At 44.2% G+C, this 26,784-nt stretch overlaps 1 pseudogene; it reads right to left on the bottom strand.

Annotated features, from left to right (window-relative positions):
• Positions 1-202: 202 nt before the first annotated feature.
• On the bottom strand, positions 203-20,929 carry LOC136469242 (uncharacterized; annotated as a pseudogene).
• Between the last annotated feature and the right edge of the window lie 5,855 nt (positions 20,930-26,784).

Below are 26,784 nucleotides of genomic sequence, written 5' to 3'. Positions count from 1 at the left end.
TATAAGATGTTTTATCTTTTCTAAATATGTTATTTTTATTATGTATCTAGACATAGTGTATATATAAGTGCCTAACAAAAATTATGAATCTAGAAAAGTCAAAATGTCTCATAATTTAAAACAGATTGAGTAGTCGTATATAGACGATCGACCATATAGTGAGGACGAAGTCAGGTAGCTAGCTGATCATCAGTCGTCAATGTCATGGAGTCATGGTGGTCATCATCTTGTGCACATTGCAGCGGGCCTCCTGGTCTCTTCGCGCCATCTCCCTCACCTCATCGTCGGTGAAGGGTGGCGGCAGCGTGCAGGGCTGGTAGTCGGCGACATACCTCTCCCTGGACTCCATCATGAAGTTGAATTTCCTGTTATTAGCGTGCGCGGCCGCAGGGCAGGCGATGGTCTCGGCGCACAGCTCGACGGCCTTCTCCGGCACGGTGGGCTTGTAGCGGAGCAGGCTGGCGTACTCGGTGAGCAGGTGCAGCATGTAGTCGTAGACGTAGTCCATGCTGAGGTCGTGGCGCGCGAATCCGCTGCCTTCCTCCGCCATCCGGCGCGCCTGCTCCGGGTGCGCGTTGCCCCAGTCGACGGCGAACTTGATGTCTGCGCACTTGCGGGCGCCGGGGTCGATGGGCCAGTAGTGCCTGCCGGCGACGAGGCCCCGGGAGAAGAAGTCCTTGAAGGGGGTGGCGACAAGCAGCACCGGCGAGTCGCAGGCGAGGATGTACTTTTGGCTCACCGACCACGACCGCCCCCGCACGTAGATCTTGTACCTGTACCGGCACTGCTTCGCCAGGTTGGAGTCCCGGAAGCCGTCCCGGTTGGCGGCGCGCCAGTCCTGCCAGAACACGCGCGTCCTCCACTCGCCGGATGAGTCGTTGCACCGGAGGAGGTCGCTGCGCTCGCCGTGCACGGTGGGGTTGCCCTTCCAGTACGCGTACGGCTCCCGCTCCGCCCACGGCAGACGCGCCGTCTCGTCCGCCATCTCCTCCAGCAGCGGCGCCCAGGGCCGGATGTTCACCTCGGGCCACCCCCAGAAGGACCAGTCCGGGAACACGATGTCCACCGTCGTGTCGTCCTTGCAGTACCGGAACAGCGGCGGCGGCGCAGGCCTCTGAGGACCTGACCACGGGCATGTCGTCGCAGTTGAACATGAGGTCCAGGTCCGGGACGCGGCCGGGGTAGCGCGCCAGCAGCTGCGCGATGCCCCACTGCGTGAAGGTGTCCCGCGTCTGGAACACACGGTGGTACGTCTCCACGTACGCGCGGCCGTCCACGATCACCAGCCGGAACGCCGCCCGGCCTCGGCCGCGCTCCACTGTCTCGCGCGTGATCCCCGTCTCGCGCGTGATCCCCGTCTCGCGCCATGGCGACAGGTCCGAGTGGATATACCGGAAGTACTCCGGGCACTGAGGAGGAGGGGCTTGTTTCTTCGATGATGATGATTTGGAGGCCAGTGATGGTGTCAATGATGGCGACGTAGAGGGGGATTGTACTGCTGTTGTGCCTGTGCGGCGGCGGGGACACGCCGATGCCAAGGAGGAGGAACTATTGCCGTTGTCGCCGCAGCTGAAGGGTATGGGCACGAGGTCCGCTTCAGGTGAGGGGATGTGGTGAGGAGGCCATCGGTGCTGCTTCACGCCGCCGCCGCCGCTCCCAGGTAGAAACGTCTGCAACCAAACATGCATGCAAGTATACTGTCACATTTACAACATGTAACAATATTATTTTACATCCATAGGTACAACTTTGATATAAAATGTATCTTTATTTAACACCATACAAATACGCTATTATTTTTCTCATTTTTCCTGTACTTCAGTCACCTGAATTTTGTGTTTGTTGTTCAGACGATGTTTCTATGATAAATTTTGCGATGTTCACGTAGTATACATGTGATGTTCTATAATATGGCCCTGTTCGTTTCTCTTATAATCCGTACTTTTCAGCTTATTTTTTCAGCCGAGACAGTGTTTTTCTCTCACAACAAATCAGCCGAAACTGCGTTTCGAATTGTTTTTTCAGCGAAGCGAACGGGGACCTATATTTTGCAATGTTCACGTACATACGACAGTCGCCTGAATTTGTGTTTGCTATTCAGACGACGTGTGGTGATGCTCGCGCAGTGTACATGTAATATTCTATAATGTATTTTATGATGTTCGCATAGTGTACATGTGATGTTCTATGGCTGTCGTCTGAAGAAAAGTCTATATTTTAGACACCTGAAATATAGCAAATCTCTATTTTTCTAATGCTACTATGCAATATGCTGATGAAATTTTTTATTATTTTCCGAGCATTTTAACAACCTCAGCCGCTAGCAGGCAGCTCCCACGCACGGTTTTTCTTATCTTAATAAAAGAAAAAAGGAAAAAAATATCAAATGACAAAATAAAAAAGGAAAAGGAAAAATCTCGGAGCAGCAAGCATGCATGCATGACGCACTTTGAACTGTGTCACTGTGTCAGCTGGGCAATCCTATATTCTGCTTCTGCTAGCTAGCTAGTGTGTGTTTCCATTTCCAAGTCAAGCTAGGTAGGGGGAAAAAAAGATGAAGGGGCGGGGCTAGTGTTTATGTATTAGTATAATTGTGTTAATTAGTTTCTACGACTCCTACTACTGCATGTAGTAGTAGTATACTGAATAGTAGGCAGGTAGGATGGATACGCCATATATGTTTATATTGTATAGACGAAGTTAGTTTGCGATGTTGTCATATATATCGTCATGCATCGTACGTGAAGATTGATTAGCTAGTCAAGGTTGAAGGGCCAGTACCGATGCGCAGTCGAGGTGGATCCAGCGGCTGGTGCCTCCGCCGCCGCCGCCGCCGCCGACGAGCAAGGCCGGCACGAGGAGACCGCCGATGACCAGGCCCACGACTCTGGTGGGCACCAGCTTCTGTGCCCAACGCATCCACCACGCCGCCACCAGCTGCGGCGGCGGCACCAACGCCGCCCCCTCCTCGTCGTCGCGCTGCTCCTCCAAGCTCTTCATAGATGGATGGACCGATGGATGCCTAACTAGCTATTAGCTTGCTTGCTTTGCTTGAAGTCTTGAACTAATTACCAAGCTAGCTAGGTTAATTTATTTATATGCATGGTCGCATGGATGATGGATGGAGGACTATCTGACCGGACACTGGAAAGCTAGGTTATTAGTAGAAGAAGGACGTGTACAGACAGAGTTTGTGGCCACCCTGTACGAGGACAAGACCGAACACACTGCTGTCTGCTCAGTCGACGATGGGCGGATCGATGCTCTAGCTGGAAAATGTTTGGCGTGCACCATGTGCCTAACGCTAGCTATAGATGCCTTATTACCTACCTGCGGAACTCCAAGCCACGGCGATTCTGTCCATGCGTTGAGTTTCTATGCTTTGCTTGGCCTCACAGATCACAGCAATCCGCATTTTACGTTTGCGTACAATACAATACAATGCAACAGCCAACAACGCTCTCCGGCCAGTGAAGAAGCAGGGTGCAGTGTTGTCATTTCTCTTGGTTGTTTCGTTCCTTCAAGTTCAGGATGGGCGTTAACGTTAGAGCAGGGGACCGATGCCACTAATTGGCGAACGTTCATTCAAACAGATGTCAGCGAACTATTCTCCGACCAGCAGACTTGCCTTACGCTGCGTTTAGTTCGCGAAATGAAAATTTTTGGATGTCACATCGGATGTTTTAGGGATGTCGGAAGGAATTTTCGGATACTAATAAAAAAAACTAATTACATAGCTCGTCTAGAAACTGCGAGACGAATTTATTAAGCCTAATTAATCCATCATTAGTGCATGTTAGTACTGTAGCACTTATGGCTAATCATGGACTAATTAGTCTTAAAACATTCGTCTCGCGTTTTCCAACCAAACTGTGCAATTAGTTTTTTTTCGTCTATATTTAATACTGCATGCATGTGCCGCAAGATTCGATGTGATAGTTTGGGGTGAAATTTTTTTGAACTAAATTAGGCCTTAATAGAAAACCATTCATTCCCACCTGTCACCTTTTTAGGGTAGTCTGATGGTATTTCATTCTCTTTCTCCTTTCGGGAGGGCGTGGTGGGCGCACACGCATTTCATTCTTTTTTCGCGGACGTGGTGGATCTCACGCGCTCCCACATTTTCTTTTATTTTTTTGAGAATCGTGCGCACATAACTGAGTGAGCATAACTTCGACGAATAATTTGACAGTGCTAAGTTATACAATACTACCTTTTCTTTTAGCGCAAAATTTACATTTTGAAAATACCTGCGAGAATAACATTTACTACCAGAAATGTGTTGGTTTATAACATGACATCTGATCAAAAGGTGCACGCCATAAACTAAATCGATCAGTTTATGACGTTTGTTGTGGATGCATTTCAACTTAGTGACATAAGTAAATGCAAGTCACAAGAAACGTCTTAAAGATAGTCCAATTCCATATTGTGACAATATTCTTGTGTCATCAACACCAATTTGCAATCGACGTAAATCCATGACAAGGATGGTGTGTCATAAATTTATATTTTAACAAAAAATAATGTGACAACAGCAGATCTCGTACGCTGGATCTCTAGTCTCTAGGATCCAAAGGAGCGGATGTACCATATATACTTGAGTTGTTGCAAATTTTTTTAACACATAAGTGCATAATTTAGATGATATTTTAACTTCACGCCTAAATCATAAAAAGTCTAACATTATAGTGATTCATAACATACAAGTTTTTTAAGAAAGGTTGCTCATTAGATAAACCAATTCAATATCTTCATAACAACAAGTATGATCCAATTTTATCAAAATTTGAATAAAAGTTTTGAAACAAAGTTAGTATCGTACACTGGTAGAGAACCGAGCTTTACTCCCGGTGGGGAACCCCCTCTAGTCCCGGTTCCCCACCCGGGAGCAAGCATCCGGGACTAAAGGGGGTCCTTTAGTCCCGGGTCAGGAACCGGGACTAAAGGAGGACCTTTAGTCCCGGTGGGTAACACCAACCGGGACTAAACGTGCCTCCTGACATGCCACGATGGCCGGCACCTTTAGTCCCGGTTGGTAATACGAACAGGAACTAAAGGTTTTTTTTTCTTTTCTTTTCATTTTTTTGTTTTCGAAGTCATATTGTACGCTACTAATTATACATTTATACGCGCGTATATTATGTTTCGGTTCAAGCACAATGAATGTATTAAATCATACAATTCAAGCATAGAAAAAAATATATATATATATGCATGCATGCATCATATATATATTTACATGCATGCATGCATATGTGTATTTTACATTATATTATTTCATGTACATATATTACAAAAAGATTGCATTACAGTTGTTGTGATATAACAAGTTTCCTCTCATCCTCTAGCTTGGCTTCCATGGCAGTGTTGGGTCGAAGTAGAACTCGCCCTTGGAACCGATGACCTGCTCATTAAAAAATCCGGCTATAGACTATTGAATTGCTTTGATTTGGTCTTGCCGTATGACCTTTTCCTCCAACCATCGAGTCTACAGGTTTAAATTAAAGGAAAATAAATTAATATATGTACATATATATATAAAGACATAGTAACACAATCAATAATAATAATTAAATGAATATATAGTGTATTTTTAACGTACTTTGAGTCTCTCTGTAGGAGTTCTTTGGGAGACCACCTTGATAAACTTGCAAATATAGTAACCACAGTAGTTGTTTCCCTGTTCCTGCCTCAGACACCATTTTACGAGAAAAAGATTTGTCATCCAATCTGGTGATCCGGTGAAAGCTATATGTTTAATTAATAAAGATGATGCGATTCAGGGGACTTACTTTCAAAGGGATTACATTCAGTGGCGCTTTGCATTTTTCCATGTGTTGCTTCTCAATAAAGGTTTTCCAAACACTGCCCAATAAAAAATTTGCCACGTCATCAGATATAGTTAATCATCATGTTTGTGTGTATATATAGTTGCTAGAGATCCCGAAATTACCTCTGAATAATATCTATCATATCTTGGTAGTCTTGTTGTGGTTTTCTCATCGAGTCATAGATTATCAAGTGACTTTTCACCAAATCGATGTCCATCAATATCTAGTGATTGCTGCATGTGTTTATAGGATATAACGCATAACACTCATTAATTAACTAGAATCAACATATGAACCATTAAGGATGATCGACATTATTAACACTCACTTGAAGTTATAGGGAAAGAGTATATCCTTCTTGTGGCGTTGGTTCACTAAGAAGTTCATGACGTTACTCTCTGACTTAGACTTCCAATTAGTCTTTGGAGTAATTGGGTTTTTGAATATTATATGGGGATCAACAAAACCAATTTTATTGCAGCCTTCCTTTCTGAGCTCTGTCATTGTAAATCTACATATATATAGTACTTGTTAGGATAATTTATATGCATATACACACATATGATGAGTTTAATAATAGATCGAAAGAATTATTATTTACAGGCAATAGCAGCTAATGATAACTTTGTCCAGAGAGGTCAGGTGGCATAGTTGATGAAATTCTGCAAAGTCAACATACATAACATCATCACCACGGAATCAATGTTCGTCTCTAATTCTGACACCAACGCAGAAGTCTCCACCGGTAGACACCTGCATGTACCAATTGTTTAGCATGTACATTTGCGTCCCCAGATCAGATAAGGCTTGAGGGTTGTATAGACTCTGACCTAGTATAAATTTTTTCTTCCAAATATCAACCTCCACCGCACTCTCAATGTTTCCATCACCAAACATCTGGTAAAGGTCGAGACCAGTCTCATCAATAAATTCACCAAGGTGATCCAAATCGACATTCGGAGGTATGTTTGCTTGATGCATTAATCCTAAATTCGAACCATATTCATTACCAACAACTAGCGGGGGGACTGATTGGTGCGCTTATTATCCGAGTTGGGCAACTCCTTTCCCTGCTCGCTTCTTTTTCTGTGCCGCCTCAATTGACTTGGTGAGAGTGCGGTCATAGTCTGATAACGTTGATTTGGACAGCTTACGAGATTCCCGCTGTTGTTGCTGGTAAGAAGCCACCCTTTTTCTTAGAATATCTGGAGCTACGAAGAAGTATGGTTTCTCCGGGTTTCTCCTTGCTTCTTGATTCTTTTTAAGTTTGTCATAGAATCTAGACATATCTTTTTTATATGCATCAGTTCCTTCTTCCTTCTCTTCAGATATTATTTTGAGAATAGCCCTTAGTTTCACGGTGGCTTTCTTTGCAGGCGGGGACTGGTTCTTCATTTGAGGGGCTGGCCTCTTGCTAGGCTTCCTGGTAGGCGGGGGCGGGGGAGGCGTTGGAGACCTTCTTGGAGGTGTTGGCAGCGGTGTTGGAGACCTCCTTGGAGGTGGCGGCTGCGGCGTTGGAGACCTCCTTGGAGATGGTGTGGATGCAGCCTCGCCTTCCAACACAATGTCATCGTACAGAGCACTATGATGATCTGGCGATTGAACAATTGGATTTAGGTTGGGGGAGGATCTGCTACAAAAAAAGGAATGACATATTATTATGAGCAGATTGTTAATTATTTAAGCCAATACAAATTAATGATGTAGTGTTTTCATCCGCACGTACCTATGGTGAGGTAGTTCAGGAGGAGGTGGAGCCGACATCCCTAGAATGATAATGTAGCGCTTGCGCCATAGAATGAATGTCTTCTCCGCTTCTCCTAGAGTCTTCTCGCCATCACCTCCAGGAATGTCAAGAGGTAAATCACTAAAACCTTTTTCAGCTTTATCTACCGAGATGGTAGCATATCCTTCTTGGATTATATTCCCATGAATCCTTGGTGTCTTGGTTCGGTTGATAGGATTAACAAGACCGATAGCCACCTTGATTGTGGAATTCCCCTTCGGAATGTGTAGCTCACACGTTGTACAAGGTTCAGTGACGTCATCCATAGGGAAGCGCGGTCCTGTGTCCCCTTGATTTGGTATCTCCGTGGAAGTCCTGGCTCTGATGCCTGCTTGCTTGCACTCACTGCTATTTGCACTTGCCTTCTGATTTCCTCCTGCATTCTCGCTTCAAGGTTTTTTTCCTGCTCCTGTGCTTCACGCACCGCTTCCTCCAACCTCTAGAGCCATTGTGCCTCTTCTTCCTTCTTTCTCTGGCGGCTTCTGTAGGAAGGTCTGTCCTGAGGGAATCCATGCTCCCACGAGACACTTCCTTTGCCTCTAGTTCGGCCACCATGTTCAATAGTCCTGATGGCGTATGTCAGCTCATCCTTCTCTCTGTTGGGCCTGAACGCACCACTAGCAGTAGCTCTCTGAGCATAAAACAATCTGTCTGCTGCTTCTTGCAGTCTTGCACCATAAAAGCACTTCCCTGTCTCCTGGTCTAGTGTTCCCCCATGAGCGAAAAACCAATTCTTTACACGTTCTCCCCACTCGAGTGATTCTGGTCTGATACCCTTGGCAAGAAGGTCTGCTTCCATTTTGTTCCACTTCTTAATGGCAGTCGGGTAGCCACCTGATCCCAAGTTATGGTGGTATGTCTTCTGTTGGGCATTACGTTGGTTCTTTATCACCTGACTCACACCCTCTTCCGAAGTCTTGTACTATACAAACTCATCCCAATAGGGCATCTGCTTTGAGATCGGGCCTGGGACAGTAAAATCTGGTGCTATGTTCTTCTTGACATACGTCGTGTATAGGTGTTTCTTCCAAGTCTGAAATTGGGTGGCCATCTTCTTCATTGCCCAATCCCTAACTCGTTCCTTCAATTCATCACCATCAATTATATCATCATAACCTTCTGTTTAGAGCGTGAAATGTACCAAGACATCTTTCCAAATTAACGTCTTGTCACGATCGGAGACAAAACTGATATGAGGAGCATTGGTCTTCTTCTTCCATTCACGGGTACTAATCGGGAGCCGATCCCGTACAAGGTAACCACAGTGGTGCACAAATTTCATTTTATTTGGCCCCCCCGTTTCTCCTGTATCCATATTGAACTCCGAGATGATGAAGCGACCCTCCAATGGCTTTTTGGGACCTCGAACATTTTTACTCTTCGTTGTAGTTGTTGATGTCGATCCAGAGGGCTACAAAACATAAACATTATTTTTAATGTCATGAGCACACATAAGACATATGATAATATATATAGCTAATAATAAAAAATATATACTTGGCCAATATGTTGTTTCTCATTTTGTTCAAGAGCTAAGTACTGACTCCCGTCATCTGCATCCTCTTGCATGTTATTTTTAGCACCATCATCGCCGGCAACTTGAGTGCCAGTGTTGATCAAATTCATCATCAACTCCTCCTCGTCCATGTTTCTCGGGTCGGCCATCTAGCTTCAAAAAATAAAACCAATATATAGTACGTCAAATCTTTGCTTACATGCGTATAATCTATGAACAATATGCATTATTAAATCTTGCCCCTCGGTCACGGATGCAATTCGCCACACTAGGGCGAATCTGCGTCGGTACTAGGGCGAATTAGGGCTATACATAAATGGCCGAGGGCGAATTGCGTCGGTGACTAGGGCGAACCACGTCGATGACATCAACAGCGCGGTTCGCCCTGGTGTGATTGTTTAGCGTTAATGATAACGATAATACGAATGTTGATCGACTAGGCCGCGAGAGAGGGCGGTGTGACAAGAGTGGCGGTGCTCCACTCCGCCGTATATATGTCTGTACACATGGGTGAACGAGGGCGGCGGTGCTCCGCCGTATACATAAATTCTATGCTGATAATGTAAGTATAAGTCATTATGAAATGTAAGTATATGTGTCTTATTGCTAATATAACCATTACTATTTCCGAAATGATAAGAATTTATCTTCTTTTTGGACTTTTCTTTCTTGTGGCCCAAATTGTCTTTAGCCATGCATGCAAGTCCAACCAAAACTGCTTACATCATCACATGTGATATTTTTTATAAACTAAAAAACGCTTAGTTTACAAACTGGGTATCCAAATTGAGTTCCTATTTGACCATTATATATCCTACAATAAATCCTTCAAAAAAAAGACCCTACATGAATATATTTGGATAAAATTTTGTTAACAAACATTGATCTATGAAGATAGAAAAAATTCTTGTATTGAGCAAAGGCAATGTTCTAGATTCATGAAACAATGTTCTACTTTCAAAAGAGAAATGTTTTCAATTTAGGAGAACAAATTTCTACGTTTCAGATCTATTCGGTATCACAGCAAGAATGTACATTTTAAAATTGAATTTGAAAAACTAAAAAATTTAAAGCATAATTTTGGGGCCATATACTATTTTAATTGAAAATATCATCAAGTAAAGGTTGTACATGTCTTCTAGCTCAACAACTTCAATAGAAAGTTCTTAATCTAACTTGAAAGGGTTATGAACTTCATTGCGCTGTATTTCTTTTTGAGACCGGTCACATTATTACCAACTATGTCTACAAATCGATTTCAGGGTGATATACCAACCGTCTTTATAAATCGATTTATGGTGGTAACTTGAAACATCAATCGTAATATCTGTAAGTATTTTTAAAGATAAATGGTGACTAGCCACTGTATCGTTGTACGCTTAATTTGCCGTTTTCGTTGGTGTCGCTGGATGACACGCGTCGGTTACGCGCGCTAATGATGAAGACTACGCTTGTCGTCGTCGTTAAGGAATGGCCTGGTGGCTGACAATAGCTGCTTGTGCACACTCGCGGACGACGAACTTAACATTTTTACAACACAGTACACATCCAAGCAGCGAGGTCGTATCAGCAGCAGCAGAGCAGCGAGGTCGTCGGCGCGCGGTACACATTTTTACAACACCAAGCAGCGGCTAGCGAGGTCGTCAGCGCTAATGACGAAACACATTCAAGATCGCATCAGCAGCGAGGTTGTCGGCGCTAATGACAAAACACATTCAAGATCGCATCAGCAGCGAGGTCGTCGGCGCGCGGTACACATTTTTACAACACCAAGCAGCGGCTGGCGAGGTCGTCGGCGCTAATGACGAAACACATTCAAGATCGCATCAGCAGCGAGGTCATCGGCGCTAATGATGAAACACATTCAAGATCGCATCAGCAGCGAGGTCGTCGGCGCTAATGACGAAATTAACTTACCAAAACTTACCAAGCAGCGGCTGGCGCGCGTTGGGCCGAGGCAGGCAGCAGCAGCGAGGTCGTCGGCGCGTGGGGTGGCATGGGGACCGCGGATGCGCGCGAGGCGGTGGTGACTACCGGCGTCGGGCGGGGTGGCGGCGGCGTCCTCGGTGTGGCGTGGGTGCAGGGGAGAGGAATCGGCGAAGAACGCAAGGAAGAAGATGGCCCTGGTATATATAGGCCATACCCCTTTACTCCTGGTGCCATCCCCCCACCGGGAGTAAAGGTCCTTTACCCCCGGTGCGTATTACCAACCGGGAGTAAAGGTACCTTTACTCCCGGTGCGTCTTACCAACCGGGAGTATAAGGTATACCTTTACTCCGGTTGGTAACACGCACCGGGAGTAAAGGGTTTTTTTTGGCGGGCCACGAAACTGCAGACCACCTTTACTCCCGGGTGGGATTCCCACCTGGGAGTAAAGGTGGCCTACAGTTTCGTTTCCCGCCTGTTTTAAGCAATAGTCTTGTTAAATACAATAGAAATGCAATAGTTTTTGTTAAATACATAGTAAATTAAATAAAAAGCATAAAATTATTTTGTTAAAAATATGGATTTTCTTTTTCTTTATTGCACATAGAAAAAATCTATAACCTAACTTTTTTATTTTTTGTTACAATTATAAAACATAATGTAACTAATATTTATTATTTCGTTAATGCAAAAATGTAGTGTTTAATTAAAATTATTAAAACTATTGGTTTTGGACAGGAAATTTGTTTTCACATCATTTTAACGTTAATATTTTAATTTTTCATCACTCAGTATCCTAATTTACCTTTTTGAGAGAGAAATCCCACCAAATCAAACATTGATTTAATTTGAAACATGACATAATAAACATCTGAATTCACAATTATTACATAATATCTCAAACACACACTACATTAAATCACTATATCATCAAGTGGGCACAGCAGTGAACTTCTTCTTTACGTATGTCCCTTGGTTATGATCGCGTCGTAACCATGGAGTGTCCTCATCATTTACCAAGATGCTAGGGTCTTTGTTCACTTTGAATAGCGGAATTCGGTCATCCTTTTCATAATCTTTTGACATGTCCGACTTGTCCTCAATTCCCACGATGACTCTTTTCCCTGAAAGAATTATGTGATGCTTTGGCTCTTTGGTTGAGTCATTATCGTTTTTTCCTCTTTTTGGTTTGGTAGACATATCATTGACATAGAACACCTGATTCACATCCTTGGCAAGGACGAATGGTTCGTCTTTGTACCCAATATTACTAAGGTCTACTGTTGTCATTCCATACTCGTTGTCTACTGTTACCCCGCCTCCGGTCACCTTGACCCATTGGCACTTGAACAATGGGATCTTCAAAGTAGGTGCATATTCTAGTTCCCATATTTCATCTATGCATCCATAATATGTCTGCTTATTCCTATTCGGGTCTGTGGCATCTATACGGACACTACTGTTTTGGTTGGTACTCCTTTTATCTTGGGCTACTATGTAGAATATGTTCCCATTTATCTCGTACCCTTTGTATGTGACGATATGCCATGATGGTTGCATAGCCAATAAATACAGTTGCTCATGGATGCTCTCATCACCTTGACATTTTTTTCACAACCAACCGCTGAAAATTTCCATGTGCTTACGCGTAATCCAAGCTTCAGTCTTCCCTAGAAACTCGGATCATAAGAGATCCTTGTGTGTCTCAATATACGGATCTACCAAAGAGGAGTTCTGTAGAACTGTGTAGTGCGCTTTATTGAAATAATCATCATCCATATCAATATATGTTTTCCTCCTTAGTGTCCCCTTTCTGCTTAGTCTCCCTTCATGTCTCGATTTAGTAACACCAATCGATTCAAGGTCGGGAATAAAGTCAACACAGAACTCAATGACCTCTTCTGTTCCATAGCCCTTGGTGATGCTTCCTTTTGGGCGAGCATGGTTGTGAACATATTTCTTTAGGACTCCCATGAATCTCTCTAAGGGGAACATGTTGTGTAGGAACACAGGACCGAGAGTGAAAATCTCCTTGACTAGGTGAACTAAGAGGTGTGTCATAATATCAAAGAAGGAAGGAGGGAACACCAACTCAAAGCTGATGAGACATTGAACCACATTATTCTGTAGTTTAGCTAGATCAGTTGGATCAATTGCCTTCTGAGAAATTGCATTGAGGAATGCACATAGCTTCACGGTGGCTAAACATACATTTGGAGGTAGAATTCCTCTTAATGCAACTGGAAGTAATTACGTCATGAGAACGTGACAGTCATGGGACTTTAAGTTATAGAATTTCTTCTCTGGCATATTTATAATACCCTTTATATTCGAGGAGAATCCAGATGGTACCTTGATGTTGTTTAAGCATTCAAACATGATTTCCTTCTCCTCTTTGCTTAGAGTGTAGCTAGCAGGACGTAAGTAATGGCATCCATCATTTGTCTTCTCTGGATGTAGGTTGTCTCTTTCTCTTAAACAACGCAGGTCCTGTCGTGCTTCAAATGTGTCCTTAGGCTTTCCATACACACCCATAAAGCCTAGCAGGTTCACACAAAGATTCTTCGTCAGGTGCATCACGTCGATCGAGCTGTAGACCTCTAGGACTTGCCAATAGGGTAGGTCCCAAAATATGGACTTCTTCTTCCACATGGGTGCGTGACCGTTAGCGTCGTTCGGAACAGGTTGGCTTCCATGTCCTTTTCCAAAGACGACTTTCACATAATTGACCATATCGAGTACATCCTTACCGGTTCGGTTGCGAGGCTTGGTCAGGTGGTCTGCCTTCCCTTTAAAATGCTTGCCTTTCTTTCTTACGGGGTGATTTGCAGGAAGAAATCGACGATGGCCAAGGTACACGACCTTTCGACATTTTTTCAAGAATACACCTCTAATATCACCGAAGCAGTGTGTGCATGCATTATATCCCTTATTTGACTGTTCTGAAAGATTACTTAGAGCAGGCCAATCATTGATTGTTACGAACAACAATGCTCGCAGGTCAAAGTGTTCCTGTTTGTACTCATCCCACACATGTACACCTTCTTTATTCCACAAAATGAGAAGTTCATTAATAAGTGGTCTCAGGTACACATCGATGTCATTGCCAGGTTGCTTCGGGCCTTGGATAGCACAGGCATCATAATGAACTTCCGCTTCATGCATAACCAAGGAGAAATGTTGTAGATACTTAGAGTAATAGGCCAAGTGCTATGACTACTGTTCTGCTCTCCAAAAGGATTGATATCATCTGTACTTAAAGCAAATCTTAAGTTTCTTGCGTCATTTGCAAACTCCGGGAATTCTCTGTTGATTGCTCTCCACTGGGACCCATCAGCAGGGTGTCTCAACATATTGTCTACCTTACGGTCTTCTTTGTGCCATCGCAACAATTTTGCATGTTCTTTGTTTCTGAACAGACGTTTCAAGCGTGGTATTATAGGAGCATACCACATAACCTTGGCAGGGATTTTCTTCCGCGGACGTTCGCCCTCAACATCACCAGGGTCATCTCGCCTGATCTTATACCGCGACGCATGGCATACCGGGCATGCATCCAATTTCTCGTACTCTTTGCCACGGTATAGGATGCAGTCATTAGGACATGCATGTATCTTCTCTATTATTAGCCCCATAGGACAGACAACTTGTTTTGCTTCGTAGGTAGTGGCGGGCAATTCATTGTCCTTCGGAAGCATCTTCTTTTGGATTTTTAGTAACTCTCCAAATCCCTTGTCAGATACACCATTCTTTGCCTTCCATTACAGTAATTCTAGTGTGGTTCCCAACTTTTTCTGCCCTACATCACAAGTTGGGTACAACAATTTCTTGTGATCTTCTAGCATCCGCTCGAACTTGATCTTCTCCTTTTCACTTTCACATTCTCTTTGTGCGTCACGAATGACCTGAGAAAGATCATCATCCGGCTCATCTTCTACGGCTACCTCTTCTTCAGCTTCTCCTATTGCAGTATCATTGAAGCACGCATCATCGGGAATAATATCATTGTCGTCCCATTGTTCTTCTTCACCTTCTTCCATTACAACACTGGTTTCTCCGTGCTTTGTCCAACAAATATAGTTTGGCATGAAACCCGACTTGAACAAGTGTGAATAAAGAGTCCTTGAGCAAGGATATTCCACCGTATTCTTACATATGGCACATGGGCAGCACATGAAACCGTCGCGTTTGTTTACCTCGGCTGCACGTAACAAAGAATGCACGCTGTCAATGAACTCTTGGGAGCGGCGATCAGCATTATACATCCAATGATGGCTCATCTGCATTACATGACATAAATACCATATTAAAACCTAGATCATAATTAATTATTTATACAACATGCGTGCCACCACAAAAGATACAAATTTATGAAAGCATCGCTATAATGTAGATAATCCCAACTACCACTAAAAGAACTAAAGCTAAAATACATTTCAGTAGCACTAGGATTTCACGACCAATCTCAACTAAAACAGACAGATCCTCCGATTGTGCAACATCTTTGGGCTTCTTCGGCTGGATTACTGCCTCATTAGCCGCCGTATCTGCCTGTTGTGCAAGATATTTTTGCACGAGTTCAACATACTCTTCCTCCCAGTAGAAGCCTGAACATCGTCCACTGCCATCCCACTGAAATTAAAACAAAAAATTAGAACTTTAATCACAACCATCATGAAAATAGGTATAAACTAACCATAATCATTAAATACGATAAAATAACTCACATTGCGATCCGGGCACTTATAGAAGATACGATCCTTGTTGGGACCCTCCTTCTTCACTCGGTACTCCATCACAATCTTCGTCTCATCACGACACTTGTCGCATGGAATGAGAGGGAGGCCCGGCCTAAGTCGCTTTGGAAACCCATGAGAGGCCGAGGACCCAGAAGCAGTTGCCATCTACTCTCTATACTTATTTTTTAATACACTATAAATTTCTCCTTTTATAAACAAATAAAATTAAGAAACTATAAAATTATCTAGATCTCTAAACAATGATATTTTTAATGGTCATTGTATTCTCGTCTTTTACTACGGCAGGTAAGTAATTCACATGATATTTCCGCAAATTAACAGAAGAATGGGAGTGTACACACATAACAGACTACTGCGACGATATCGGGACGTATGAATAAATAACCATCCGTACTAGTTGACCTTACTTACGTGATCATCTCGGCGAGCATTTCTCCATCGGACGGCACCGTACTTGGCCACGGAAGAGCTTCAATTCTACGAGGAAGGGAACACTGTCTTCCACGACCGTTGCCACTCTCCCTCGTAGAATCAAAGCTCCTCCTTGACGTCCGTTACCGCTCCACAGAGAACATGCTCGCCGAAATGAACACGGTCCGCTAGTTCAACTAGTACGGATTTTCTATAATTTTCTAACTATTTTCTAAGTTTTTCATTTCATAAAAAATTAAAATAAAAAGTACGGTAACTGATAGACTACTGCGACGATATCGGGACATGTGAATAAATAACCATCCGTACTAGTTGAACTTGCTTACGTGATCATCTCGGCGAGCATTTCTCCACCGGACGGCACCGTACTTGGTCAAGGAAGAGCTCCGATTCTATGAGGAAGAGAACACGGTCTTCCACGACCGTTGTCGCTCTCCCTCGTAGAATCAAAGCTCCTCCTTGACGTTCATTACCGTTCGGCAGAGAACATGCTCGCCGACATGAACACGGTCCGCTAGTTCAACTAGTACGGATTTTCTATAATTTTCTAACTATTTTCTAAGTTTTTCATTTCATAAAAAATTAAAATAAAAAGTACGGTGATTGACAGACTACTGCGACGATATCGGGACATGTGAATAAATAAGCATCCGTACTAGTTGAACTTGCTTACGTGATCATCTCGGCGAGCATTTCTCTACCGGACGGCACCGTACTTGGTCAAGGAAGAGCTCCGATTCTACGAGGAAGGGAACACGGTCTCCCACGACCATTGTCGCTCTCCCTCGTAGAATCAAAGCTCCTCCTTGATGTCCGTTACCGCTCGACAGAGAACATGCTTGCCGAGCTGAACATGGTCCGCAAGTTCAACTAGTACGGATTTTCTATAATTTTCTAACTATTTTCTAAGTTTTTATTTCATAAAAAGTAAAAATAAAAAGTACGGTGATTGACAGACTACTGCGACGATATCGGGACATATGAATAAATAACTATCCATACTAGTTGAACTTGCTTACGTGATCATCTCAGCGAGCATTTCTCCACCGGACGGCACCGTACTTGCCACGGAAGAGCTCCGATTCTACGAGAAAGGGAACACAGTCTTCCACGACCGTTGCCGCTCTCCCTCGTAGAATCAAAGCTCCTCCTTGACGTCCGTTATCGCTCGGCAGAGAACATAGTCGCCGAGATGAACACGGTCCGCAAGTTCAACTAGCTACTTTAACCTTCTTTCATGTAAATATGCAAGCTTGAAGTGATTTTAAGCTCAAATTGCTTACAAATGAAAAAAACCACAATAAAGAACCATATATATAGTGAACAAAATGAGATAAGACAATGGTGAAAAATGAGAGTATGAGATTGGTAACCTTTACAACTGAAGAATCGACGGAGAAATCGAAGAAATCGACGGAGGAATCGAAGAATGGATGGAGGAACAATGGAGGGAGGGAGGAAGCAAGAACACTACTGCAGTGAGTTTCAAAATGTGCTGAGCTCGGGCTCGGGGAGGAAGGAGACGACTGGAATATAAAGGGGGGACCTTTAGTCCCGGTTGGTGGCTCCAACCGGGACTAAAGGTAACTTTCCAACCCCGGGCGCAGCCACGGCCCGGGAGTAGACCTTTACTCTCGGTTGGAGCCACCAACCGGGAGTAAAAGTATACCTTTAGTCCCGATTGGTGGCTCCAACCGGGACTAAAGGTCCCTGCCACCTCTGTCTGGCGCAGTAGCCGTTGGGCAGGGACCTTTAGTCTCGGTTGGAGCCACCAACCGGGACTAAAGGTATTTCTAGTCCCAGACGCAAAAAATTCCGGGACTAGAGTCCCATTTTGACCGAGGATCAAAGGTATGTTCTCTACTAGTGGTAGTTCATAATTTTGATATCTCTTCATTCATATTTTTCTTGTAACAAAGAATTCAGGTGAAAAGCACTAGCCAGCGACAAGGATAATCAGTCTTGCATTTAATATAAGCTGTAGTTAAAAATATTTTAGCTGAGCACTAGCCAGACCAGGTTCCTCCGAACCAGCCCGATTCGCAAAATAAATAAATAAAAACAGCACCAGCCCAGGAGCCTCCGAAGTGGTGGGAAATAAATAAAATACAAAATAAATTTGCAGCAACAAAGGCCAGAACCTGAGAACGGCCACTTAGAGGAAACGTGGTCATACCACTAAACACGTAAATGTTTGTGTAATACAATATCTTGCGAGTTTAATATACGTACGATTCTTATCTAAAGAGAAAAATAAGGACCCCGATTCAAGAATCAAACTCCACAAACCTTAAGGATCAAGACCACTAGAACCCAAATGCTTTTACGAGCGTCGGCTACTAAACATAATTAATTATTAATTTTCATTCAATGCAAGTTTGCATTCAAAAGAAATAAAAAAACGTCATCTAGTAGAAATCGAACATAGGACCTTTCGTTGTTCTATCAAAGTAAATAAATATATCACTGATATTCGTTTTATTTGTGCATTTATCATAGGTCATGTTCATTTTAGAGCATAACTCTCTAATCTTCCATCTATTCACCTGTAAGCTTCAACGTGATATATATGATAAAACAAAAGTATTTGTTGATCACGTTGGTAATCCATTAGAAATTGGTTTTAGGTAATCTGTTGGATGATAGGGGAAAACCTAGATAGAAACTAATATTAGGAGATCCTTCATATATGCTTTTAGGGGAGAGAGGATAAGTAATCTGTTGGAAGTGCTCTGAGATTCGATGTCGTATGCGCCTCAAACTTTTTCTCAAGCTTGTGCATGCCACGAGTTAAGGAGATGCTAAGTTTCAGATTTTTTCGGAGATGGTTTGCTATTTTCTATAGTTTAAATAAATTTATGTGTGATGGTACAAATTAACTGGAGGTTGAACTGAGGCTACCTCAAAACGATTCAAAACAGTACCAAATTTTTATAGTGGGTCTCATATGTTCCAATGAATCAAAATTGGTGGGGGTGGATTGAAAATTATATTATTTTGAAGTGGTAACTCAATATTCTTTCTCCATTTTGAAGTGGATAGGACATACTTATATATATATATATATATATATATATATATATATATATATATATATATATATATATATATATATACTGTACATGACGACGACTACAAGTTAGTTTGTGATGTTGTCATATATATCGAACGTCATTCACGATATATGTATTACTACGATGAAGCCACCGTTAAAATGTCCCAAAGGCCGGACGCCACGCTCCACTTATTGTCGCATGCATGGTTCGTCTAAAAAAATCAAGTCCCCATGAAAAGCTCGTCTCCCTAACTCCACGCTCGTGCGTCGTGGCTTTCCGGCGTCGTGTGGTCATCCGACTGTCCCAATTCGCCGCGCCGCCGTCTCCATCCCGCGCCGCCAGCGCCATCCCCACGGCGCCCCCATCCCTACAGCACCTCCGTCTCTCGCGGAGAGGAGGAATCCTCCGCGTGAGGTATGCTGCCAGTCGCCCCACCGACTGCAATTGCCGTCGGACCCGGTCGTTGGCGCCTTGCCCTCCGCCTCCAAGCTTCATGCACGTGCTCGTCGAGTGCAGCGGCGCCTCGGTCCCCTGCCACCCTGCTGTGTTCCGTCCTTCGCCGCGCCCAGGCCAGGCGGCCAGGAGAGGGGGCGTCACTGGCCAGGCCCAGGCGCAACTAGCAGCGCCAGCATCCTTGGCTGCTAGCTGGCCGAAACCAGCCGTCCCCCGCTCTTGTGCTGCGTCGTACGGAAGAAGGGTGAAAAACGGTTGTTGCAAGCGTTTGTTTCAAGTGTTTCGGATGTTTTGGAGGTATGTTATAAGTGTTTCATACTGGATGTTGCAAAAGTAGATCAGGATGTTGTACTTGTTGTAATGGTTGTACACATATGTTGCAAGCTCTCGTTCTCAATGTTTCATCTATTTTTTCCAATGTATGTTGCAGGTTGTTTATCTAGATGTTGCATATATTTTTATACATATGATGCAAGTGTTTTATCTGGATGTTGTGTATGTTTATAATGGTTTCAAGTATTTTTTCAGGTGTTTTTTTCAAATGCTTCGTACGCATGTTTCAAATGTTTTATTTATTTTGGGACGTATGTTGCAATTATTGTATCTGAATGTTTCAAAATTAGATCAAGTGTTGCATCTTCCCTCATCGCCTTTCTGCTGTCTCGCCTCAGGTGTCAGGCACGGGAAGACGGAGGCAGTCCCCATTGGCGCGGACGGGCCCCACATGCTTGCGGGCTTGCGCAGCTGGCGAGACATGGACGGGCAAGCGCAAGATGCGAGATGGGGCGCAGCGGTGCGGGCGTCCGAACAGACGGGCTAGCGCCCGGACGTCTGGGTGCTAGCCATGCCCGTATTATTAAGGACATGATGCATGTATGCACGTGAGGATCCTATCCTAGCTAGCTAGAGGTGTACATAGTACCGATGCGTAGTCGAGGTGGATCCAGCGGCTGGTGCCTCCGCCGCCGCCGACGACGAGCAAGGCCAGCACGAGGAGACCGGCGATGACCAGCCCCACGCCTCTGGCGGGCACCAGCTTCTGCGCCCGACGCCTCCGCCTCGCCGCCACCAGCTGCCGCTCTGCTGCTGATGATGATTCCACCAGCTGCGGCGGCACCAACGCCGCCCCCTCCTCGTCGTCGCGCTGCTCCTCCAAGCTCTTCATGGATGGATGGAACGATGATGGATGCCTGCTAACTAGCTATTAGCTTGCTTGCTTTGCTTTGCTTGGACTAACCAAGCTAGGTTAATTTATATGCATGGTCGCATGGATGATGGATGGAGGGCTATTTGACCGGCCGGCCGCGCGCGCCGGGCCGGGGGAGAAGAAATTAAGCAGAGCACTGCAGTACTGCACTAAACGACTCCACTAGCTAATAGTCAGCGCACGCAGATCGAGGGCAGTCTTCCACTCCATCGGTGGTTCCGTTTGCGTGTTAATCGGCAAAGAAGAACCCCCTTTGCGTGGTCTTTACTTAAACATATCTAGCTAGCTAAGGGATTATTTACATATTTACCATCATCATTATGAAGAAGAAACACATGCACGTATAATATACTACCACTGCTACTACGGTTACGTTGCTCGCGCGCTTCCTTTCCTTTGATTTCCTCGTCAACCAGGCAGACGCCACACCTTTACTACCTAGCTGCTACTACCAAAACTATAAGTCCTCTTCTTCTCCCTACCTTGTTCTTCCTTGCGTGCTTGGTGGATGTAGGGACGGACGGCATATGGTGCCGTTTTTACATACGCTCAGACACTTACTTGTCTTTGGTGTGTGCTAAAACTGCAAGCACGCCATGGCGTGCAACCTGGAGGTCTGCAAGAAAGAGTCGCAGCATGAAATAAGCTCGAGCCGACCAATGCCAAGCAAGTAATTACTGCATGTTTGCAGACTATCTCTAGTGTTCAGATTTGTATTGTGGAGATTTTTTTTTTCCATTTGAGGTACAAATAGACTCGATACCAAGTAGACATAAGAATAGTAAGGTTTATTTGATAGGCTAAGACTAATTATTAGCCGAGCTAAAAAATTAGCCATCTAAATATTAGTCAGTGTATGTTTGTATCCTTCGCTAATGGGCTAACAACTAGTCAATACTTGTTAAAAATTAGCCCTACTATGGATGACTAAGCAAAATTTTAGATAAAAGTTGTTAGCCACTTAGTCTATATATAGGATCCAAACAGACCCTAAGTAGAGACTCATTTTTCATTCTTTCATAATTATTAGGACCTCCGATTATAGCCTTGATTTGTGGACTATTAAGTTCAATAAAAGTTTATTTTAAACGGGTTGGTCATGGTAATATGCTATTTGGATCACTAATCCCATTTGATTATGTGGCAAATAATCATAAACATCTAATTTTATATACACAAACTCTCACTACAACATGACACCCCCTTTTGCAACGTGAATATGCATTGCTAAAAGTCCATATATGTGTTGGCAGGGTTTATACCTAGTTACCAACGCGTATAATATGCATTGCTTAAAGAGTGGCATTGCAAGGATCAATTGCAACACTTATTTATATGTTGGTAACACATACTAATAACTGTTGTAAAGTTGCAACACATAATAATAGGTTATGACAACGCTTATATGTCTGTGTACAAACCATCGGCAAACTACTTCTATGGTTTGTTGCAACATATTGATTTACTTTGTTGCAACACTTATATGTGTGTTGCAAGGAATAAACCATGCAGTCATTAATATCATAAATATTTAATTTTTGAGACAAATATAGGGATAATGCTAGTCCAATTTAATTAAAGATGCAAGACCATCCGACAGATAGAAAATAAGCACACGGTGGGAACAGAGCATAAATTTGATAGACAGCATCCAAGTGCATCTCCAAGAGCCTTTCTAAATTTCACTCTTTAAATCATTATTTGAAAAGTCATTTGCTTAAAAATCGCTTTCTATATCTTTTCACTCTCCAACAGTTTTTCTATATCTCATGCACACTCTAGAGAGTCATTCTCGTATTCTATTTTTGGCTAGCGAAAAATCTAAAATAGAAGATAGCTATATTTTGATGACCATTTGGAAAAGCTGTTGGAGGATAGTTTTTCATCAAAATCTCTATTCCTAGCATTTAGGAAGGATATGGAGAGTCTCCTGGAGATGCTGTGTATTTATATATTTCTAGCAATAATAGGCTGAAGAACTTTTGCTTTTACCATGCAACCATTTGCTGGACATCCATGATGAGGACAAGTAGGAACTACATGGTCTTGAAAACCGATTATTTTTTTGTTAGCATCCTTACTAGCGTTTTTGTCACGGTTGTTATTGGTAAGTATAGAGATGCGACAAAGATTTGACAACTATGAAAATGTACGTGAGTATCTTGGGGCAACTTCAATGACTATCCAGCTACACGGACATGTGTGATTGGTGAGCAACGAACCAGACATATCCGTCCTCATCGATGGCTTCCTTGGGAAGCTTGACGCTGATTCATCAACAAGTTATCTTGTAACAAATTTTCAGCTCCCCCGCTGCAACCCACGTCCACAAACCTAGTATTTACAAAAGATGCAAATAAATGGAAAAAATCAATAGTGTAATAATTTAAAAACTGATGGTTAGCATTGTTTAAAGTTATTTACTAATTTCCAAAGTTTTGGAACCATGTCCTTGTAAAAAATAGAATATCAATTAAGCACATACTCCCTCCATTCTAAATTATAAAATGTTTTGGCCTTTCTAGATATATTGCTTTTACAATGTATCTGGACATAGTATAAATCTAAGTGCATAGTAAAAGTTATGCATCTTGACAAACCAAAACGTCTTATAATTTGAAATGGAGAGAATATGAAGGAAATCTAAGATGCATATATGTGCCAAAATATATTTGGTTTATAGATATGGCGTGAGTGAAAGAAGTTAACATTTCCTAATTTTCCTAAAATGCAAAAGGTATTAGATTTGGTCATATTGGTATAGATGGCCAAAAATGGGTGGCCCGGAACAAGCCCAATAAGGCACGGCCCACCTGAGGTTGGCCCAGCACAATGGTATGTTGGGTTATCCATGCCGGCCTAACGGGCCCAATGGGTCATGCTAGCCCGACTAGCTCAACAAAACATGAAATCAAGAGGAATCTTTGATCATGAAAATTCATCCTTCACATTCATTGTTCATACACACACAAAGTCAAATCAAATCCTATGTAAAAAAAATGAATCAAATCCAAGAGGAGGATGCCGCTACCGCCTTTGCAATGGCCGGCCACACCACCACGCGAGTTCGTTGAGGCCGCACCACCAAGCGGAGCCACGCTACTAACCTATGTGGAAGGGGAAAGAGAGTGTAGCTGGGATGGCGGCGGTAGGGAAGAACGAAGAAGCTATGATTTGAGGGGCGAAGAATTATATACATATGTTGGGCGGGTTTGCACCTAGGCCTTGCTGAGCTGGCTGAGCTCCCTTTTGCCTTTCAACAGCCAACTTATTGTTTCAAGAAAAAAAACAGCCAACTTGAGGAAACTGCCTTCCTTGGCGACCATCTCCACGGTTTTTGTGCATTTGCATAACATGTAGTAACATACGGTGGGAACAGGCCATAAAATTCATAGATGTTAAAAATATGTCGAATATTTATTTGTACTAATGGGGTTATAGTAGACTTATGTTGTAATTAGCATTATAGGGTTAGATGAGCTAGGTGTTGACTCTTGTAACCTGATCCCTCTATAGAAGGAGGGGGCTACACTTGTAACCCACTTCCATCACGAGAGTGAGAAGCAACACGTAGTGACAGGCTCGCAAGGGGTGCTGGCGGCTTTGGCCGGTGCCCCGGGTAGCCGGTGTCGTGGTATCGGGGAGGAGCATCCATAAGCATGCTCTTGGGACATAGGCTTCGGCCGAACCTCGTTACCAAACATCAAATCTCTTATGTGTTGTGTGCGATCTCTCGTGAGCATCTCGCCTAGGTAGATCCAAGCAATCGATTCATGTTAGGCGCCGATATCACAACAATTGGTATCGAAGTTGTATGGTTGTTTTGAGGATCTTAGGAGGCGAGGGAAGAGGTGGAAGCTCGAAGATCATGCTCGACGGGTGCTGAGGTGCTGCTCAGGGTGGCACAAGCACTACTGGAAACAAGCAATTTGCCGAGTGCCAGCGGCACTCGGCAAAGCCCGAAATACACTCGGTAAAGGCTTTGCCGGGTGCCGCACTCGGCAAAGAGCAGTCGGCAAAGAACCCGTCAGCAAAGGTTTCTTTGCCGAGTGCCACATATCGGGCACTCGGTAAAGCCTTTGCCGAGTGTCACGTCAGCACTCGGCAAAAAAAAACCGACGTCAACTCTGACGGCCTCTTTGCCGAGTGCCATACTCTTGCACTCGGCAAAGAATTTTTTTCTTTTTTAAAAAAAATCTTTGCCGAGTGCCATGGCTCTGGCACTCGACAAAGTTGGGAAATTGGGTCTCTGCTTCCCAGCTTTGCCGAGTGCCATGGTCACGGCACTCGGCAAAGCCCTCTTTGCCGAGTGTGGCACTTGGCAAAGAGGGGGAAAATGCTTTTTTTGTTTTTTGCTTTCCATCAGCGCAAACAAAGAAATCACATATATATCAACACACAGCACAGGTCTGAAGGCTCGCCATGAAGCTGAACATGTCCTGCAGCCTCTGCGTCTTGGCCGCCCTCTAGGCTTGTACAGCCTCCATCTCCAGCCGATGGGCCTCTGCCTGGGCCACCTGCTGGGCCTCCAACCTCCGCAAGTCAGCCTGCAATATTCCACCCGCAATGTTTAAACAATGCAAAGGCAAGGTAGATGTGTAAAAGCAATGAACGACGAATAAAACAGTACTAACCTGGAGTTCCACCATCTACTGCTGTGAGCTCTGCTGCCGAGAGCGTATGGGGAGGGAGGAGCTCGTGCTCCTTGCTTGAATCTCAGCGAGGTTGGGAACAGAGGTAGAGTCGACTGTGCTGTCCTCCATCCAGTACCGGCCATGCTGCTTCCCTCCTCCCAGCCTCATGAGGAGGTCTGTGTCCAGGGGCTGGGTGGCCGGATCGAAGTCCTCCCCATGGCGCTCGCGGGCCGCCGAGGTGTACTCGCTAAGCTTGCTGTGGACGCTCGCGCTGGTGTACGCCTCGGGCCCGTCCGCTAGGTTGTAGGTGACTTCCGGGGACGTCGCCTTGCCCTTGTGTGCCAGGGCGTACGCCATGAACTCGTTGCATTCCTGGCCTTGGTGCGCCTGGGACTACGAGGAAAACACAAAGATGATTACAAGTAATGAGAATTGAGCGTTAGAATAAATAAATAAAGATGAAAACACAAGGAAGATTACTCATGTCTGGGCGTACGCGCTGAGGCTCCGGTTGCCTTGGTGGTGTGATGCCCCACCCATCTGCAGGTGGCAATCCCGACGGATGTTGTGCTTCTTCGCCCACTCTTCCGAGAACCACCTGTCCACAATGGCCTCCTAGCAAAGGCGGTGCCTGGCGCACCAATCAGGACATTGCTGCATACCATCAAATTATTGATATGTCAGAAGATGAAATAAAGCCTACCTATTCTTCATGGAAGGAGTCAGTATTAATGTTTCGTACTTACCAAGAGGTACTGCTCCTTGGTGAGCGTCCTGGTCCTGGCATCGGCCTTCCTCACCACCTGACCAAGGACGTCGGCGCTGTAGTTGATGATGCACTGGAGCCGCGTCTCGTAGTACAGGTCCGAGAGTCGGGACCTACAGACCTTGTCCTACACTAACGCCGCCTAGTCCTCAAACCCTTCGTCGCACCTGAAGAAGTCCTGCATACAGACATCATGTATTATTTTATTATTTCAAGAACGACCAATGAATGCGTAGTATTGACCAATTTAGTGTGATGAAGACTCACCCAGAACTCGGCCTTGATCCGCGCCACAACGGTGTCGAACTCGTTGTCCTCGACGGCGTAGAAGTGGTCCCACGTCCAGGGCGGCAAAGTCACCGAGGCGTAGGTGACCATGCCAGGGTAGTGCTGCTGAATCAGAAGGCCCAGGG

The sequence above is a fragment of the Miscanthus floridulus genome, chromosome 8 (assembly GCF_019320115.1).
Source record: "Miscanthus floridulus cultivar M001 chromosome 8, ASM1932011v1, whole genome shotgun sequence".
Taxonomy (NCBI): Eukaryota; Viridiplantae; Streptophyta; class Magnoliopsida; order Poales; family Poaceae; genus Miscanthus; species Miscanthus floridulus.
Note: the sequence above shows the minus strand (reverse complement) of the source record. Positions and strands in the feature narration are given on the sequence as shown.